The sequence below is a fragment of the Sapajus apella genome, unplaced genomic scaffold, assembly GCF_009761245.1.
Source record: "Sapajus apella isolate SASKATOON/1434 unplaced genomic scaffold, GSC_monkey_1.0 scaffold48, whole genome shotgun sequence".
Taxonomy (NCBI): domain Eukaryota; kingdom Metazoa; phylum Chordata; class Mammalia; order Primates; family Cebidae; genus Sapajus; species Sapajus apella.
This window is the reverse complement of record NW_022436988.1, coordinates 7474123-7493240: the sequence shown is the minus strand read 5'-3', so window position 1 is coordinate 7493240 and position 19118 is coordinate 7474123. Positions and strand designations below refer to the sequence as shown.

General features: G+C 47.8%; 2 non-coding genes across 2 annotated transcripts; one reads left to right on the top strand and one right to left on the bottom strand.

Annotated features, from left to right (window-relative positions):
- Window positions 1-12083: 12083 nt before the first annotated feature.
- LOC116525866 lies at window positions 12084-12190 on the bottom strand. The gene has a single exon (XR_004257862.1). It is a non-coding gene; the product is annotated as a U6 spliceosomal RNA (small nuclear RNA).
- A 3190-nt stretch (window positions 12191-15380) lies between these two features.
- LOC116525868 lies at window positions 15381-15488 on the top strand. Its single transcript, XR_004257864.1, has one exon. It is a non-coding gene; the product is annotated as a U6 spliceosomal RNA (small nuclear RNA).
- The last annotated feature ends 3630 nt before the right edge of the window (window positions 15489-19118 follow it).

The following is a 19118-nucleotide window of genomic DNA, read 5'->3' as shown; positions in this document are numbered from 1 at the left end:
ACTTGACTACCTTGTAAAGATAAATAAATAAGGCCAGGCACAGTGGTTCATGCCTGTAATCCCAGCACTTAGGGTGGCCGAGGTGGGTGGATCACCTGAGGTCAGGAATTTGAGACCAGTATGGACAACATGATGAAACCCCGTCTCTAGTAAAAGTACAAAAATTAGCCAGGCATGGTGGCAGGCGCCTGTAATCCCAGCTACTCAGGAGGCTGAGGCAGGAGAAGCTTGAACCTGGGAGGTGGAGGTTGCAGTGAGCCGAGATCACGCCACTGCATTCCAGCCTGGGGGACAAGAGCGAGACTCCGTCTCAACAACAACAACAAAAATAAAATAAAATAAATAATAAAAAACAATCAGCTGGGCTTGGTGGCTCATGCCTGTAATCCCAGCACTTTGGGAGGCCAAGGTGAGCGGATCATATGAGGTCAGGAGTTCAAGACCAGACTGATCAACATGGAAAAACCCTGTCTCTACTAAAAATACAAAATTAGCTGGGCATGGTGATGCACGCCTGTAATCCCAGCTACTCTGGAGGTTGAGGCAGGAGAATCACTTGAACCCGGGAGGCGGGGGTTGCAGTGAGCCGAAATTGTGCCATTGCACTCCAGTCTGGGCAACAAGAGCAAAACTCCATCTCAAAAATAAAAATAGCTGGGCGCAGTGGCCCACACCTGTAACTCCAACACTTTGGGGGACTGCGGCGGGTAGTTTACCTGAGGTTGGGAGTTTGAGACCAGCCTGACCAACATGGAGAAACCCCGTCTCTACTAAAAACACAAAAAATTAGCCCAGTGTGATGGTACACGTCTGTAATCTCAGCTACTCTGGAGGCTGAGGCAGGAGAATTGCTTGAACCTGGGAGGTGGAGGTTGCAGAGAGCCAAGATAGCACCACTGCACTCCAGTCTGGGAAACAAGAGCGAAACTCCATCTCAAAAAATAAAAATAAAAAATAACAAGCTCTAAAAGACACTAAAATAATGAAGCACATTTAATGCATGCTCTTTGACACAAAGCTGGGTTTTCAGTACACATCTTTTCCTGCTGGAGACATAAACTATTTCTGCAGGATGACTGGCTAGCCAGTCTATCAAAGTATGAGTACAAGGTCTCTGGTCCCCTACAAACAAATCCTGAGCAAGATCCCTCTTAGTGGGACACATCGTAAACATCATTCAAATGGAAAGAATACCCTTGGCTGTCGTGGTGGCTCATGCCTATAATCTCAGCACTTGGGGAGTTCAAGGCAGGCGGATCAGGAGTTTGAGACCAGCCTAACCAACATGGTGAAAATTAGCTGGTCGTGGTGATGCATGCCTGTAATCCCAGCTACTTGGGAAGCCAAGGCAGGAGAATTGCTAGAACTCAGGAGGCGGAAGCTGCAGTGAGCCGTGATCACCGCCACCCACTCCAGCCTGGGCAACAAGAGTGAAACTCCCTCTCAAAAAAGAAAAAAGAAAGAAAGAAAGGGAAACACTTTAGTTTGAGTTAGAAGACATCACCAACAGACACACCAGCCCTATTTCTTGGTTTAAGGGGAAAAGCTCTTGGGTTCAGAGCGAAGCTGTGAGAATCTTAGAGGCCCCATGAAAGGACAAGCCCCTGCATTACTGGTAGTTTCTATGGACACAAGAAGAAAGGACAGGATTGCAATGAAAACTAACCAAGCAGCCCGCAATTCAAGAGGAGGGTGCAGAAGGCCAGGTGGAATAACAGCTGATGACACATCACACACTCGCATAAAGCCTCTGTCATCCAAAGATAGAAAAGGGGTTTTACAAACAGCTATCAATTACCCCAACTTTTTGTGGTGAAAATCAAGGCAGGGATCTGGTAATCATCCTTAAATAAAGCTGCCTTCCTTATGTAGCTTATTCCCACTGTTAGAGGGAGATTTTACAAGAGTATTCTTGACATGCTTTGCAGTTCGAAAGTATCTCCGTGTGCATGATTCCATCTGATGGAGCAAGGGACCGTCTTCCTCTAGTACTGGTATCCAATAACCTCTCTCTCTACATGCCCCAACAAATAACCAAGTGAGGTGGGCTGCTTTGGAATAGCAGCCCCTGGAAGGCAGCAGCAAGCAGGGTTCCAGGTCTACAAGCTCTGACTAGGGTAGAACATCTGGGGACAAAGACTTGATTTCAAACAATAAGGGTCATGGTGATTTAGTGTTGGCACTAGAACAAAATGTAAGACAGATTTCTCCCACTTTCAAAGTTTGCATCCATGATCTCCTCCCCTTTATTTATTTATTTTTAGATGGAGTTTCACTTTGCCTCGTGGCCTGGGGTGCAGTGGCACAATCTCAGCTCACTGCAACCTCCGTCTCTGGGGTTCAAATGATTCTCATGCCTTAGCCTCCCCAGTAGCTGGGATTACAGGCATGTACCACCATGCCTAGCTAATTTTTGTAGTTTTAGTAGAGACAGGGTTTCACCATGTTGGCCAGGCTGGTCTCAAACTTCTGACCTCAAATGATCCGTCCGCCTCGGTCTTCCTAAGTGTTGGGATTACAGGCATGAGCCACCATGTCCAGCCTATTTATTTATTTTTTTAAATAAATAGAAATGAGGTCTTCCTATGTTGCCCAGGCTGGTCTCCAACTCCTGGGCTCAAGTGATCCTCCCACTTCAGCCTCTCAAAGTGCTGAGATTGTAGGCATGAGCCACTGTGCCCGGCCAAATGTTTATTTTTTAGGAATATAATTTTTCTTTCCTAAATGCAACTGGTATTACAATGCTAAGTAGGAAAAAAAAGTCTGTTGCGTATGTTTCTATATTTTAAATCTTTGGGTTTTTTTCCCAATCAGATAAATTTGGTTTTTATTATCTGCTGGATGCTCATACTCGTGCCTGGTTACTTTCTTTCTTTTCATTTTTTTTTGAGACAGAATCTCTCTTTGTCACCAGGTGCCAGGCTGGAGTGCAGTGGTGTGATCTCGGCTCACTGCAACCTCCGCCTCCCGGGTTCAAGCAATTCTCCTGCCTCAGCCTCCTGAGTAGCTGAGATTACAGGGGCACACCACCACACCCAGCTAATTTTTGTAGTTTTTAGTAGAGACGGGTTTCACCATGTTGGCCAGGATGGGCCAGGTCAATTTCTTGACCTCGTGATCTGCACGCCTCAGCCTCCCCAAGTGCTGGGATTACAGGCGTGAGCCACCTCGCTCAGCCTCTTTTTTTTTTTTTTAAGATGGAGTGTTGCCCTGTTGCCCAGGCTGGAGTGCAATGGCCCAATCTCAGCTCACTGCAACCTCCACCTCTGGGGTTCAAGCAAGACAAGATTCCCCTGCCTCAGCCTCCCAAGTAGCTGGGATTACAGACGCACGCCACTACACCCAGCTAATTTTTTGTATCTTTAGTAGAGACAGGGTTTCAAATTGGCCAGGCTGGTCTTGAACTCCTGACCTCGTGATCTGCCCACCTCGGCCTCTCAAAGTGCTGGGATTATGGGCATGAGCCAATTTCAATAGCAAGATGAATGCAAACTTTAAAGAGGAGAGCAGGAGAACTCTCTCTGACATTTTGTGTTAGTGCCAACATGGAATCACCATTACCCTCACTTGTGGACCACAGATTTTAAAACACCTTTGGCCAAGTTGCTCCTCTGCAACCCTGGAATAGTGTGGTTGTTTATTAAGGACAAAGAAAACAAGGTTGCATGCTGTACCTTCAAGTTAAGCTCAGATTTTTCCCTTCTGGTTTAGAAGCTGGAATGGTGGCCGGGCGCGGTGGCTCACGCCTGTAATCCCAGCACTTTGGGAGGCCGAGGCGGGTGGATCACGAGGTCAAGAGATCGAGACCATCCTGGTCAACATGGTGAAACCCCGTCTCTACTAAAAATACAAAAAATTAGCTGGGCATGGTGGCGCGTGCCTGTAATCCCAGCTACTCAGGAGGCTGAGGCAGGAGAATTCCCTGAACCCAGGAGGCGGAGGTTGTGGTGAGCCGAGATCGCGCCATTGCACTCTAGCCTGGGTAACAAGAGTGAAATTCCGTCTCTCTCAAAAAAAAAAAAAAAAAAGCTGGAATGGCATGTTCAAATCGGCTGGGATCTCCAGGGGTGTGTGAGGCAGGCATCTGCTCCCTAAATAAGGCACCCTCTCCTCTTGCAAGCTCAAGCAGCAATGGAAAGTCAGCCTAATCTCTCCCACTGTGGAAAGGGTATAATGAATGACAAGCTTAGGGTTTATTTTCAGCTTCCACCCACAGTCCATTTACTGTGTGATCCTGAGTAAAACCACTTATCCTGGTTGTCCCACATTTCTGGCTTCCAGAACATGGATATGGTGTTGTTACATCTGCAGGGATGTCTTAAGAGGAAGAGAGGTCAGTGGTAGAAAGCCCTGTGAGGACCCAAAGGGAATGTGTGGGAATTCAAGGGCTTATTACTAGAAAGGCAAATAGATCTGAACTTCAGTTTAATAAAGACATCCAAGGAGTTCTCTCTCTCTCTCTTTTTTTTTATAAAGACGGGGTTTCACCGTGTTGGTCAGGCTGGTCTTGAACTCCCGACCTCAGGTGATCCGCCCACCTTGGCCTCCAAAGTGCTTGGATTACAGGTGTGAGCCACGACGCCCGGCCTCTTATTTTTTGAGATGGAGTTTCACTCTCGTTGCCCAGGCTGGAGTGCAGTGGCGCAATCTCAGCTCACTGTAGCCTCCGCCTCCTGGGTCCAAGTGATTCTCTTGCCTCAGCCTCCTAAGTATCTGGGATTACAGGCATGCGACACCCTGCCTGGCTAATTTTCGTATTGTTTTTCAGTAGAGATGGGATTTCACCCTGTTGGCCAGGCTGGTCTCGAACTCCTAACCTCAGGAGATCCGCCTGCCTCAGCCTCCCAAAGTGCTGGGATTACAGGTGTGAGCCACTGCACCTGGCCCATGAGCCACTGAGCCCGGCTCCAAGGAGTTCTAAAGTTCACTCACTTCTAAACCATATGCTAACCACACCCCATGATAAAATCAAACAAAACCAAGGCAACAACTTGTGTTCCTTGGTCTTCTCTTCCAAGACAAACTGCTCGGCCACAGGGTTGTCTACTCCTGAGCACAGGAGAACTGCTTTCCCAGGGAGGGCACCTGCATTTATTAACTGGCATCACTCACACAGTCATTGCTGTGCCAACTGACCCCTGACCCCACCCTCTCACCTGGAGAAGGTGGCAAATAAGGAATGGTGACAACTTGGACATCTGACACCACCAACCTAGCAAGGAATTGTCAAAAACTAAGCAGAGGCCAGGAATGGTGGCTGATGCCTGTAATCCCAGCACTTTGGGAGGCCAAGGCAGGTGGATCACTTGAGGTCAGGAGTTGGAGACCAGCCTGGTTAACATGGTGAAATCCTGTCTCTACTGAAAATACAAAAATTAGCCAGGCATGGTGTTGGGTACCTGTAGCCCCAGGTACTCGGGAGGCTGAGACAGGAGAATCACTTGAACCCCAGTGGCAGAGGTTGTAATAAGCCGAGATAGAGCCACTGCACTCCAGCCTGGGCAACAGAGCAAGACTCTGTCTCAAAAACAAAGCAAACAAAAACCACTAAACGTCTATGTTAAAAATTTTTATTTATTGATTTATTTTTTGAGACAGAGTTTTTGTTGGAAGATTTAATAAAAAAGGCTTCTGGCGCCAAGCGCCTGGCCTGCTCTGGGGACGGTGCCAGGTGGGGAGTTTGACTGGGGTGGTATACCTGTCTTTCATTTTATATTTTTAAAATTATAAAAAAAAAAAGAGAGAGAGAGAGAGACAGAGTTTCTCTCTTTTTGCCCAGGCTAGAGTACAATGGCACGATCTTGGCTCACTGCAACCTCTGCCTCCCGGGTTCAAGTGATTCTCCTGCCTCAGCCTCCCAAACTGCTGGGATTACAGGTGTGAACCACCGTGCCCAGCCTAAAAATTTTTTTTAGTAGAGACGGGGTTTAGTAGAGACCATGCTGGTCTCGAGCTCTTGACCTCAGGCAATCCACCCAACTCGGCCTCCCAAAGTGCTGGGATTACAGGCGTGAGCCACCATGCCCAGCGTGACCAATTGTTTTGAACAGCGATATCACATTCCCAGGTATTGACAGCACCTCCAGACACCAGCCAGTCACACTGCAAATTCCTGCCCTTGATCAGAAGGGATCCTGGGCAAAAAGTTGCAGGTGAACTGATACAAACCCATCACTCCCCTTACACAAGGAGGAGTAACCATATGGGGAAATGACCTTCCATAGGGAAGTGCAACAGGCAATAGTTATTCCTCTGGGGGCATCTTCCTTCTCAGGGGCAACTCATCACCTCCCAGATTTCAGTGTACCCAGAAGTGTACCCATTGGGTCAGGCAGGCGCTAACTGTGCTAACCAAGAATGTTTTTTTTTTTTGAGATGGAGTTTCACTCTTCGTTACCCAGGCTGGAGTGCAATGGCGCGATCTCGGCTCACCGCAACCTCCACCTCCTGGGTTCAGGCAATTCTCCTGCCTCAACCTCCTGAGTAGCTGGGATTAGAGGCACGCGCCACCATGCCCAGCTGTTTCGTATTTTTAGTAGAGACGGGGTTTCACCATGTTGACCAGGATGGTCTCCATCTCTTGACCTCGTGATCCACCCGCCTCGGCCTCCCAAAGTGCTGGGATTACAGGCTTGAGCCACCGCGCCCGGCCCGCTAACCAAGAATTTTAAGACTGATGCATGAGGCTGGGCACAAGGGCTTACGCCTGTAATCCCAGCACTTCAGAAGCCTGAGGAGGGCAGATTGCTTGAGCCCAGGAGTTCGAATCCAGCCTGGGCAACATGGCGAAACCCCATCTCTGACAAAAACTAAAATAAAAATGTTAGTCAAGTGTGATGGCTCGCACCTGTAGTCACAGCTACTTGGGAGGCTGAGGTAGGAGGATCACTTGAGCCTGGGAGGTTGAGACTGCAGTGAGCCGTAATTGTGCCACTGCATTCCAGCTTGGACAACAGAGCAAGACGTTGTCTCAAAATACATAAAAAATAATTTAAAAAATTAGCTGGGCGTGGTGGCATCTGCCTGTAGTCCCAGTTACTGGGGAGGCTGAGGTGGGAGGATTGCTTGAGCCCAGGAGCAGGAGGCTGCAGTGGAGCCGAAATTGTGCCACTACACTCCAGCCTGAGTGACAGAGCAAAACTCCGTCTCAAAAACCAACAAACAAAAAATAGGCCAGGCGTGATCATGCCTGTAATCCCAGCACTTTGGGAGGCTGAGGAGGGTAGATCACATGAGGTCAGGAGTTCGAGACCAACCTGGCTAACATGGTGAAACCCCCGTCTCTACACAAAATACAAAGATTAGCCGGGCGCAGTGGCTCACGCCTGTAATCCCAGCACTTTGGGAGGCCGAGGCGGGTGGATCACGAGGTCAAGAGATCGAGACCATCCTGGTCAAAATGGTGAAACCCCGTCTCTACTAAAAATACAAAAAAAAATTAGTTGGGCATAGTGGCGCGTGCCTGTAATCCCAGCTACTCAGGAGGCTGAGGCAGGAGAATTGCCTGGACCCAGGAGGCGGAGGTTGCGGTGAGCCGAGATTGCGCCATTGCACTCCAGCCTGGGTAACAAGAGCGAAACTCCGTCTCAAAAAAAAAAAAAAAAAAACAACAAAGATTAGCTGGACGTGGTGCTGCACACTTGTAATCCCAGCTACTTAGAAAGCTAAGGTGGGAGGATCACTTGAATCAGGAGGCAGAGACTGCAGTAAGCCTAGGTTGTACCCCTGCATTCCAGTCTGGGCAACAGATCGAGACTCCCTCTCAAAATATAATAAGAAAGAAAGAAAAGAGGGAAGAAGGAAGGAAGGGAGGGAGGGAGGGAGAGAGAAAGACCAATGTACAAATGCAGTGGAGCCACAATTGTGCCACTGCACTCCAGCCTGAGCGACAGAGCAAAACCCTGTCTCTAAAAAAATTAAAAAGACTGGGCACTGTGGCTCATGCCTGTAATCCCAGCACTTTGGGAGGCTGAGGCGGGCAAATCACCTGAGGTCAGGAGTTTGAGACCAGTCTGACCAACACAGTGAAACCTCATCTCTACTAAAAATACAAAAATTAGCCAGGCATGGTGGCAGCTGCCTGTAATCCCAGCTACTCGGGAGGCCAAGGCGGCCAAATCGCCTGAGCTCAGGAGTTCAAGACCAGCCTGGCCAACATGGAGAAATTCCAGCTCTACTAAATACAAAAAATTAGCTGGGCATGGTGGCAGGTGCCTGTAATCCTAGCTACTTGGGAGGCTGAGGCAGGAGGATTGCTTGAACCCAGGAGGCAGAGGTTGCAGTGAGCTGAGATTGTGCCATTGCACTCCAGCCTGGCAAGAAGAGTGAAACTCTGTCTCAAAAATAAACAAATAAATTCTCAATCGCTGAAAATGTCCAATCCTAGAAAACATAGCATTCCTACAAGTGATGTTAACATGTTCTTGAACAGTTGTTGGCCAAAGATTCATTTGATGAATTTGATTTTTCTGAAATTCGGATGATTCAGATAGTTCTGATGTTAGTTCTGTTTAGAAATAAATTCAAGAACAGTTTTTATATTTTATTTTCACATTGAAAATCAGTCAGATATCCTTCAGCCTCAAAGAGCGTGTTTATGTAAAATTAAATGAGCGCTGGTAGTAAGCTGCATTTTTTCTTTTTCTTTTTCTTTTTTTTTTTTTTGAGACAGAATCTCACCCTGTTGCCCAGGCTGGAGTGCAATAGCATGATCTTAGCTGACTGCAACCTCTGCCACCAGGGTTCAAAGATTCTCCAGCCTCAACCTCCCGAATAGCTGAGATTACAGGTACCCACCACCAAGCCCACATATATATATATATTTTTTTTTTTTTTTTTTTCAGTAGAGACAGGGTTTCACGATATTGGCCAGGCTAGTCTCAAACTCCTGACCTTGTGATCCGCCTGCCTTGGCTTCCCAAAATGCTGGGATTACAGATGTGAGCCACCACACCCAGCCCACTTTTTTCTTCTAAACGGGAAAAGGGTTTAAAAAAAAAAAAAAGACTCTGAGGCTGGGTGCGGTGGCTCACGCCTGTAATCCCAGCACTTTGGGAGGCTCAGGCAGGCGGATCACCTGAGGTCAGTAGTTCAAGACCAGCCTGGGCAACATGGTGAAACCCTGTCTGTACTAAAAATACAAAATTAGCTGGGCATGGTGGCACATGTCTGTAATCCAAGCTACTCGGGAGGCTGAGGTAGGAGAATTGCTTGAACCCGGGAGGCAGAGGTTGCAGTGAGCCCAGATCGCGCCATTGCACTCCAGCCTGGGCAACAAGAGCAAAACCCCACCTCAAAAAAACAAATTAAAATTAAAAAGAAGGGCCGGGCGCGGTGGCTCACGCCTATAATCCCAGCACTTTGGGAGGCCGAGGCGGGTGGATCACGAGGTCAAGAGATCGAGACCATCCTGGTCAACATGGTGAAACCCCGTCTCTACTAAAAATACAAAACATTAGCTGGGCATGATGGCACGTGCCTGTAATCCCAGCTACTCAGGAGGCTGAGGCAGGAGAATTGCCTGAACCCAGGAGGCGGAGGTTGCGGTGAGCCGAGATCGTGCCACTGCACTCCAGCCTGGGTAACAAGAGCAAAACTCCGTCTCAAAAAAAAAAAATTAAAAAGAAGACTCTGGTCTCAATTTTTTCATTTCCGAAATGTTCATAATAGTTATTATGTAAAGCACTTAGGACAGTTTGTAGTACATAGTAAGCCCTACATGACGGTTAACTATTATTGATATTATTATTATTGTATCATTACTATTACTGATAAGTGTCTCGTAGGACACCCCCTAGGTGGTTTTAAGGCACTCAAGAAGCTGAGTCAAAAGAATGCTTAGAAAGCACGAAGTCAGCAGTACGTGGATGTCCTTGTGGGATACTGCATGAGACCTGGGAAAGCCCTTCATTCGCTTATCCGTCAGTTACATGAATCTGTGCCAGGCACTGCTCTCAGCACTGGGAAAACAGCAATGACCAAAATAGACACAATTTCCTGCTCGTATGAAGCTTATATCTTAGTAGACGAAGACTGGAAATGAACAAATAAACAAACAAATGGAGCAGACAAAGATCAGTATTCTGAAAAAAAAAGTCAGTATGATGGAAGCTGGGGAGCACATTAGCTTGAGAGTCGAGGGAGTCTGCTCAGAGAAGGGGACATTCTGACGCTGGAAACCTCCTGGGGAAGGCATTCTGGCTTTGGGAATAGCTGCTGCGTAGGTCCTGAGGCAGGAACACACCAGGTATGCTGCAGGAAAAGAGAGAAGGCCAATGTGGCTCGAATATGTTGAGCCTGGAGGCAAGGAGTGGCAGGAAGCAAGGATGGAAACAGGAAGGGCCTGCAGGTCACATGTGACAGCTGGCTCTATGAGGGCCCCCAGTGATCCCTACTTTATTTATTTTTTTGAGACATAATCTCACTCTGTTGCCCAGGCTGGAGTGCAGTGGACCGATCTCGGCTCACTGCAACCTCCACCTCCTGGGTTCAAGTGATTCTCCTGCCTCAGCTTCCCAAGCAGCTGAGACTACAGGCTTGTGCCACCATGCCTGGCTAATTTTTGTGTTTTTAGTAGAGGTGGGGTTTCACCATGTTGTCCAGGCTGGTCTCAAACTCCTGATCTCAAGTGATCCACCCACCTCGGCCTCCCAAAGTGCTGGCATTAATAGGTGTGAGCCACCAAGCCCAGCCAATCCCTGCCTCTTGGTGTTAACTCCCTGTGTGGTCCCCTCCCACATTGAACAGGGCTGGCCTGTGTCCAATAGGATATTAGAGAAATGATGGGATGTGACTTCCAGGGAGAGATCCTAAAAGACATTGAGGCCTCCTCCTTGTTCTTGCTTGGATTATTTTGCTCTGGTGGAAGCCAGAAGCCATGTCCTGAGGACACTCAAACAGCCTAGTGGAGAGTCCATGTGATGGGCAACTGAGGTCTCTGTCAACATCCAGCATTAGCTTTTCATGTGAGTGGGGCACCTTGGGTGTCCTAGCCCCAGCCAAGCCTTCCAATGACTGTAGCCCTGGCAGAGATCTTGACTTTAACCTCATGAGAGACCCCAGAGCCAGTATTAGCCATAGAGCTGCTCCCAGATTCCTGACCTGCAGAAACTGTCTGTGACAATAGATGTCTATTGTTTTGTTTTTTTTTCTCTCTCTCTCTTTAATTTTTTTTTCCTTTCCTTTTCCTGTAAGTCAGGAAACAAAGATGTGTATTTATTTATTTATGTTTTTGAGACAGGGTCTTGCTCTGTCACCCAGGCTGGAGTGCAGTGGCGCGATCTAGGCTCACTGTAACCTCCACCTCCTGGGCCCAAATAATCCTCCAACTTCAGCCTCCCAAGTAGCTGGGACTACAAGCATGTGCCACCATGCCCGGCTAATTTTTTATTTTTTTGTAGAGACATGGTTTCTCCATGTTGCCCAGGCTGATCTCAGACTCTTAGACTCAAGGGATCTGCCCGCCTAAGCCTCCCAGAGTACTAGGATTATAGGTGTCAGTCATTGCACTTAGCCAGATGTGTTTTTTTTTTTTTTTTTTGAGACGGAGTTTTTTGTCTGTTGCCCAGGCTGGAGTGCAATGGTGTGATCTTGGCTCACTGCAACCTCCGCCTCTTGAGTTCAAGTGATTCTCGTGCCTCAGCCCCCTGAGTAGCTGGGATTACAGGCACCCGCCACCGTGCCTGGCTAATTTTTGTATTTTTTGTAGAGATGGAATTTCACCATGTTGGCCGGGCTGGTCTGGAACTCCTGACCTCAGGTGACCCACCTGCTTTGGCCTTCCAAAGTTTTGGGATTAAAGGCATGAACCACTGCGCCTGGCCTAGATGTATATTGTTTAAAGTACCAAATTCCAGGGCAGTTTATTATGCAGTAATAGACCACCAATATACCATAAGAACCTGGGATTTTAGTCTAAGTATGATGGAATACCATTTAAGTATGAAGGAATGCAGGGGAGGGTCATGACCTGACTTCCGGTGTGGAAAGACCTTCTGACGGGTGAGATCTGGACAATAGGGAGCTAGAGAAGAAGCAGGGGTCCGCTTCTAAGAAGCAGGAGCTATTTTTTTTTTTTTTTTTTTTGTAACATGGACCGCTTCACAAATTTTCGTGTCATCCTTGCTCAGGGGCCATGCTAATCTTCTCTGTATCATTCCAATTTTAGTATATGTGCTGCCAAAGCGAGCACTACTTAGGAGCTATTAAACTAGTACAGCAGGTGTTGATGATGGCCTGGACCCAGGTCGCAGAGTTGGAAATGACAGAAGTGGACAGGTTAGGGTTGTAATTGGAGTTAGAGCCCACAGAACTTGCTGACAGTTGAATATGATAAGGGAGGCAAGGGAAGAAATCAAAGATGCCAGGTTTTGGCTGAAGCAACTGGGTATTCAGCAGCACCATTTCCTGCCAAGGAGAGACAGCTGGGATTACAGGTGCCTGCTACCACGCCAGGCTGTTTTTTTGTTTTTTTTTTTTTAAAGACAGGGTCTTGCTCTGTTGCCTGGGCTGGAGTGTATTGGAGCTGTCATAGCTCACTGTGGCCTCCAACTCCTGGCCTCAAGCAATCTTCTTGCCTCAGCCTCTAAGAAAAAAGTATTTCTTTTTCTTTCTTTTCCTTTTTTTTTTGAGATGGAGTTTCCCTCTTGTTGCCCAGGCTGGACCACAATGACGCAATCTTGGCTCACCGCAACCTCTGCCTCCCAGGTTCAAGCGATTCTCCTGCCTCAGCCTCCTGAGCAGCTGGGATTACAGGCATGTGTCACCCTGCCCAGCTAATTTTATATTTTTAGTACAGATGGGGTTTCTCCATGTTGGTCAGGCCGGTCTTGAATTCCCGACCTCAGGTGATCTGCCCTGAGGCCTTGGCCTCCCAAAGTACTGGGATTACAGGCGCGAATCACTGCACCTGGCCAGAAAAAAAAGTATTTCTAAAGCAGAGAAGGGTGAGCCAAAAATAGCTGTAACTTTCAGGACGCATGTCTGTCACCGTACAAGGTCCTGACCTATCACTGACACAGAGTGCTCATCTGCACGATGTTTTACTGCTTCCCGAATATCTCCATCCTGTTTCAACCAATGTGTCTCCCTCTGTAGATGAGCCCATGTTCTATTGGCCTGGGAGGAACCCAGCTACCTCCTCCCATCAGCTACCAGGTTGAACCAACTCAGTTTAGAGGACCCCAGAGGCAGCTGTGTAAATGTGGTTTAGGTTCAGCAGGGGGATTCTTTGGCCCTTACAGATCTAGACAATGCTATTTAAACTCCCTTCGAAAGACTTATTTGAGGCCGAGCACAGTGGTTCATGCCTGTAATCCCAGCAGTTTTGGAGGCAAATGTGGGTAGATCACCTGAGGTCAGGAGTTCAAGACCAGCCTGGCCAACGTGGTGAAACCTATTTCTACTAAAAATTCAAAAATTAGCTGGTCATTGTGGTGCGCACCTGTAATCCCCGCTACACAGGAGGTTGAGCAAGAGAATTGGTTGAACCTGGGAGGCAGAGGTTCCAGTGAGCTGAGCTCGTGACACTGCACTCCAGCCTGGGTGACAGAGTGAGACTCTGTCTCAAAAAAATAAAAATGAATAAAAAATAAGAAAGACTTCCGGGGCTGGGTGTGGTGGCTCATGCCTGTGATCCCAGCATTTTGGGTTGCCGAGGCGGGCGGATCACCAGAGGTCAGCAGTTTGAAACCAGCCTGACCAACATGGCAAAACCCCATCTCTACTAAAAATACAAAAATCAGCTGGGCATGGTGGCAGGTACCTGTAATCCCAGCTACTCAGGAGGCTGAGGTAGGAGAATTGCTTGAACCTGGGAGGTGGAGGTTGCTGTGAGCCAAGATCGCCCCATTGCATTGGGCAAACCCTGTCTCTACTAAAAAAAAAACACAAAAATTAGCCGGGCATGGTGGTACGCACCTGTAATTCCAGGTACTTGAGAGGCCGAGGCAGGAGAATCACTTGAACCTGGGAGGCAGAGGTTGCAGTGAGCCAAGATCACGCCACTGCACTCCAGCCTGGGCTACAGAGCAAGACTTCGTCTCAAAGGAAAAAAAAAAGGCTTCTTTGCAGGATGTTATGTTCTCACGGTTGCTTCTGGTTCCCATGAACTGGTTTACTTGAGGGACTCTCCCACCATCCCACGGGTCTAGTTCCTTATCTAAGAGCACAGACTGAGGTGTGAAACATTCCCTTGCCACTTGTCACTAAACCAACCACTCACACAAGATTTCTATATATTTGGAGATCTCTGTAGAACAGCTGGGAAGATGCAGGGATTTATACTGTAGAAACATGAGCAGCTTGAGATTCAGTGTCAGTGATTTTTCTCCCAAAGTCCTCTGCCATTTCCACAGTTCAGGCTCCAACTTCCTTATACATGGCTCAGCCTTCCTCTCTGCTCTTTCCTCTCTTTCTCTTCCAATTCTAAATTTTTGGTTCATTTTAAAATGCATGCTGGGTGAGCTCATGCCTGTAATCCCAGTGCTTTGGGAGGCTGAGGCAGGCAGATCACTTGAGGTCAGGAGTTTTAGACCAGCCTGGCCAACATAGCAAAACCCTGTCTCTACTAAAAACACAAAAATTAGTGGGGCATGGTGGCACATGCCTGTGATCCCAGCTACTTGGGAGACTGAGGTGGAAGGACTGCTTGAATCAGGAAGGCAAAGGTTGCGGTGGGCTGAGATTGCACCACTGTACTCCTGCCTGAGCAACAGAGAGACAATTACAAAAAAAAAAAAAGCAGTCACTCCTCATTCTTCTTCCCACACCCTAGCCCCTGGCAACCATTTATGGCCAGACATGGTGGCTCTTGCCTGTGATCCCAGCACTTTGGGAGGCCATCTAAGGTCAGGAGTTCAAGACCAGCCTGGCCAACATGGTGAAACCTGTCTCTACTAAAAATACAAAAATTAGCCAGGTGTGGTGGCGAGTGCCTGTAATCTCAGCTACCTGGGAGGCTGAGGCAGGAGAATCGCTGGAACCAGGGAGGCGGAGGTTTCAGTGAGACGAGATTGTGCCACTGTACTCCAGCCTGGGCAACAGAGTGAGATGCCGTCTCAAAAAATAAATAAGGGCCGGGCGCGGTGGCTCAAGCCTGTAATCCCAGCACTTTGGGAGGCCGAGGCGGGTGGATCACGAGGTCAAGAGATCGAGACCATCCTGGTCAACATGGTGAAACCCCGTCTCTACTAAAAATACAAAAAATTAGCTGGGCATAGTGGCGCATGCCTGTAATCCCAGCTACTCGGGAGGCTGAGGCAGGAGAATTGCCTGAACCCAGGAGGCGGAGGTTGCGGTGAGCCGAGATCGCGCCACTGCACTCCAGCCTGGGTAACGAGAACAAAACTCCGTCTCAAAAAAAAAAAATAAATAAATAAATAGTGCTCGCTTCGGCAGCACATATACTAAAATTGGAACAATACAGAGAAGATTAGCATGGCCCCTGAATAAAAATAAATAAATAAATAGGCCAGGAGTGGTGGCTCGTGCCTATAATCCCAGTACTTTGGGAGGCTGAGGCAGGTGGATCATTTGAGGTCAGGAGTTTGAGACCAGCCTAACCAACATGGTGAAACCCTGCCTCTACTAAAAATGAAAAATTAGCTGGGTGTGGTGGTGGGCGCCTATAGTCCCAGCTACTCCAGCTACTTGGGAGGCTGAGGCAGGAGAATCACTTGAACCCAGGAGGCAGAGGTTGCAGTGAGCCAAGATCATGCCACTGCACTCCAGCCTGGGTGACAAAGTGAGACTCCATCTCGAAAAATAAAATAAAATAAAAATAAATAAATAAACTGCAGAGCATTTGGGCTCATTCTCTTACTGCTTTGTTGCATGCTGGCCTGGGCTCTGTGTCTCTTTTTTAAAACATTTACCAGTGATTTTCCTAAACAAAGACAGTTTCCTCCCCAGGAGGAATTTTGGTGTCATCGTTAGGGCACAAATGTACCTGTCAACAATCCTTCTGATAATCTGGGAAAATTTAAAAAGTAGTAAGGCACTATCCATGCTCTCAAAGAGCTTAAAATTTAGTGAATGAAGTGATATTTACACCTTAAATACTAAGAAGCCGTGCAAAAATGGGTCCAGAATGCCAGGCAGAGATGATTGGGATTGGTATTTGGGAAATGAAGTGCCAGATAAGGTTCCTGGGGTGGGAGTAGGGCTGGCTGTCTTGTCAGCTAGTGTCTGGACCACCATGGCTGGCATTGGCTTCTCATCCTCCTCTCCCCTCCCCTCCCCTGCCCTCTCCTCTCCTTACCTCTCCACTGGCTCCCTTCCCCCACTCCCTGCTAGAGTGCAGTGGCATGATCTTGGGCTCACTGCAACCTCCGCCTCCTGGGTTCAAGCAATTCTCCTGCCTCAGCCTCCTGAGTAACCGAGATTACAGGCACCCGCAACCAGGCCCGACTAATTTTGTATTTTTAATGGAGAGTGGGTTTCACTATGTTGTCTAGGCTGGTCTCGAACTCCTGACCTCAGGTGATCCACCAGCCTCAGCCTCTCAAAGTGCTGGCATTACAGGTGTTAGCCACTGCGCCCGGCCTGAATATATCTAGTCTTGTCACCCAGGTGCTGCCACTTTAGCACAGGGCCTGGGTTGCTGAGATTACTGTAAAGCCTCCTTTCTTGGCTGAGCAGGGTGGCTCATGTCTATAATCCCAGCACTTTGGGAGGCTGAGGCGGGAGGATTGCCTGAATCCAGGAATTCAAGACCAGCCTGGTCAACATAGTGAGACCCTGTTTGTACTCATTTTAAAAATAAGACCAGGCATGGTGGCTCATGCCCGTAATCCCAGGACTTTGGGAGACTGAGGCGGGCTGATCACCCTAACCCTGGTCAGTTTTGAAAGGGTTTATTCCAGGCTGATTGAACAACACTTAAAACCTGTATCCTGTATTTTTTTTCTTTTTTTTTTTGAGACAGAGTTTCCCTCTGTCCCCCAGGCTGGAGTACAGTGGCGTGATCCTGGCTCACTGCAACCTCTGCCTCCCGGGTTTAAGTGATTCTCCTGCCTCAGCCTCCTGAGTAGCTGAGATTACAGGTGCACATCACCACACCCAGCTAATTTGTTTGTATTTTTTTTTAGTAGAGACAGGGTTTCACCATGTTGGCCAGGCTGGTCTCGAATGCCTGACCTCATAATCCACCCGTCTCAGCCTCCCAAAGTGCTGGAATTACAGGTGTGAGTGACCCCACCCTCGCCGAAACCTGTATCTTAATACCATGTGACAATGAAGTTTTCAGCTGTATCTTGTAAATATTCCACGGGGTCACAGAAGGAAGGAAACAGCAATTCTCTGTTTACTGTAAGAGCTGAGCTGAAGTCACTGGGTGTTAATACACTGCCTGGTGTAACCAAGACGTGTCACTGAAGGGGTTCACTTACTAACTGATTCCTTAGCTACATGGCAGAGAAGTGTCGCACGCTCCAGTCTGTCTAATGTTGAAGGTCTTCTCCACCTTTTCCTGCTTCTGCTTCCTCTCTTCTCTTTTCCTTCTCTTTCCTCTTGATACTTCCACCTCCTCCTCCTTTTGTTTTAATGAGAAAGGAGACAATGAATATTTATATGGCTAAGGGAAAAGAGTAATAGAAAGGAAGTGCCTAAAATACTGGTCAGGGCCGGGTTTCATACCTATAATCCCAGCACTTTGGGAGGCTGAGGCGAGCTGATCCCCTGAGGTTAAGAGTTCAAGACCAGCCTGACCAACATGGTGAAACCCTGTCTCTACTAAAAACACAAAATTAGCTGGGTGTGTTGGCACATGCCTGTAATCCCTGCTACTCAGGAGGCTGAAGCAGGAGAATGGCTTGAACCTGGAAGGCGGAGTTTGCCGTGAGCCGAGATCGCGCCATTGTACTCCAGCCTGGACAATAAGAGTGAAACTCCATCCGCCCCTCCAAAAGAACAAAAAAAAAAAAAAATTAGCTGAGTGTGGTGGCACGTGCCTGTAGTTCCAGATACTTGGGAGGTTGAGGCAGGAGAATCGCTTGAATCTGGGAGGCAGAGGTTGCAGTGAGCTGAAATCACGCCACTGCACTCCAGCCTGGAAACAGAGCAAGACTCCATCTCAAAAAAAAAAGAAACTAGAGTCAGGATCATGGAGGACTCACATACAAAGAACCATGTGTTAGCATCCAAAAATAACTGCAAAGCAACTTCAAATCTCATTGCAGTCTCTTGAGAAAAATATCAAAGGGGGAATTACATAAATTATTTATGAGAAACTTTCTTTTTTTTTTTTTTTTTTGAGACGGAGTTTTGCTCTTGTTACCCAGGCTGGAGTGCAAGGGCGCGATCTCGGCTCACCGCAACCTCCGCCTCCTGGGTTCAGGCAATTCTCCTGCCTCAGCCGCCTGAGTAGCTGGGATTACAGGCACGTGCCACCATGCCCAGCTAATTTTTTGTATTTTTAGTAGAGACGGGGTTTCACCATGTTGACCAGCATGGTCTCGATCTCTTGACCTCGTGATCCACCCGCCTCGGCCTCCCAAAGTGCTGGGATTACAGGCTTGAGCCACCGTGCCCGGCTATGAGAAACTTTCTTAAAATCATATTGTTCACTTCTCTTTCTCTTTCCCTTGTCTTGTTTGCAAAGGAGGAGACCTTTTTTTTTTTTTTTTTTTGAGATGGAGTCTCACTCTGTCACCTAGGCTGGAGTGCAATGGTGTGATTCTCCCGCCTCAGCCTCCTGAGTAGCTGGGATTACAGGTGCATGCCACCACACCTGGCTAATTTTTGTATTTTTAGTAGAGATGGGGTTTCATCATGTTGGTCAGGCTGGCCTTAAACTTCTGAACTTGTGATCTGCCCACCTTGGCCTCCCAAAATGCTGGGATTACAGGCATGAGTCACTGTGCCTGGCCAACTGTTTTTACCTGTTAGGTTATCGAATTGTTGTGTAGCATCAGAGCAATAGGGGAAACACATTTCATCCATTTGGCCAAAGTATTTCTCACTCTGCCCTAAAGCCTTTTTTTTCCCTCCCTCCAAACTTTCTCCAGCTCTTCCCTGATCCAGACCATCCTGGCCCTTCTCTCTGCCCTCTTTCATTAATTAATTAATTTTTATTTATTTATTTATTTATTTTTTATTTATTTTTTTTTTTGAGACGGAGT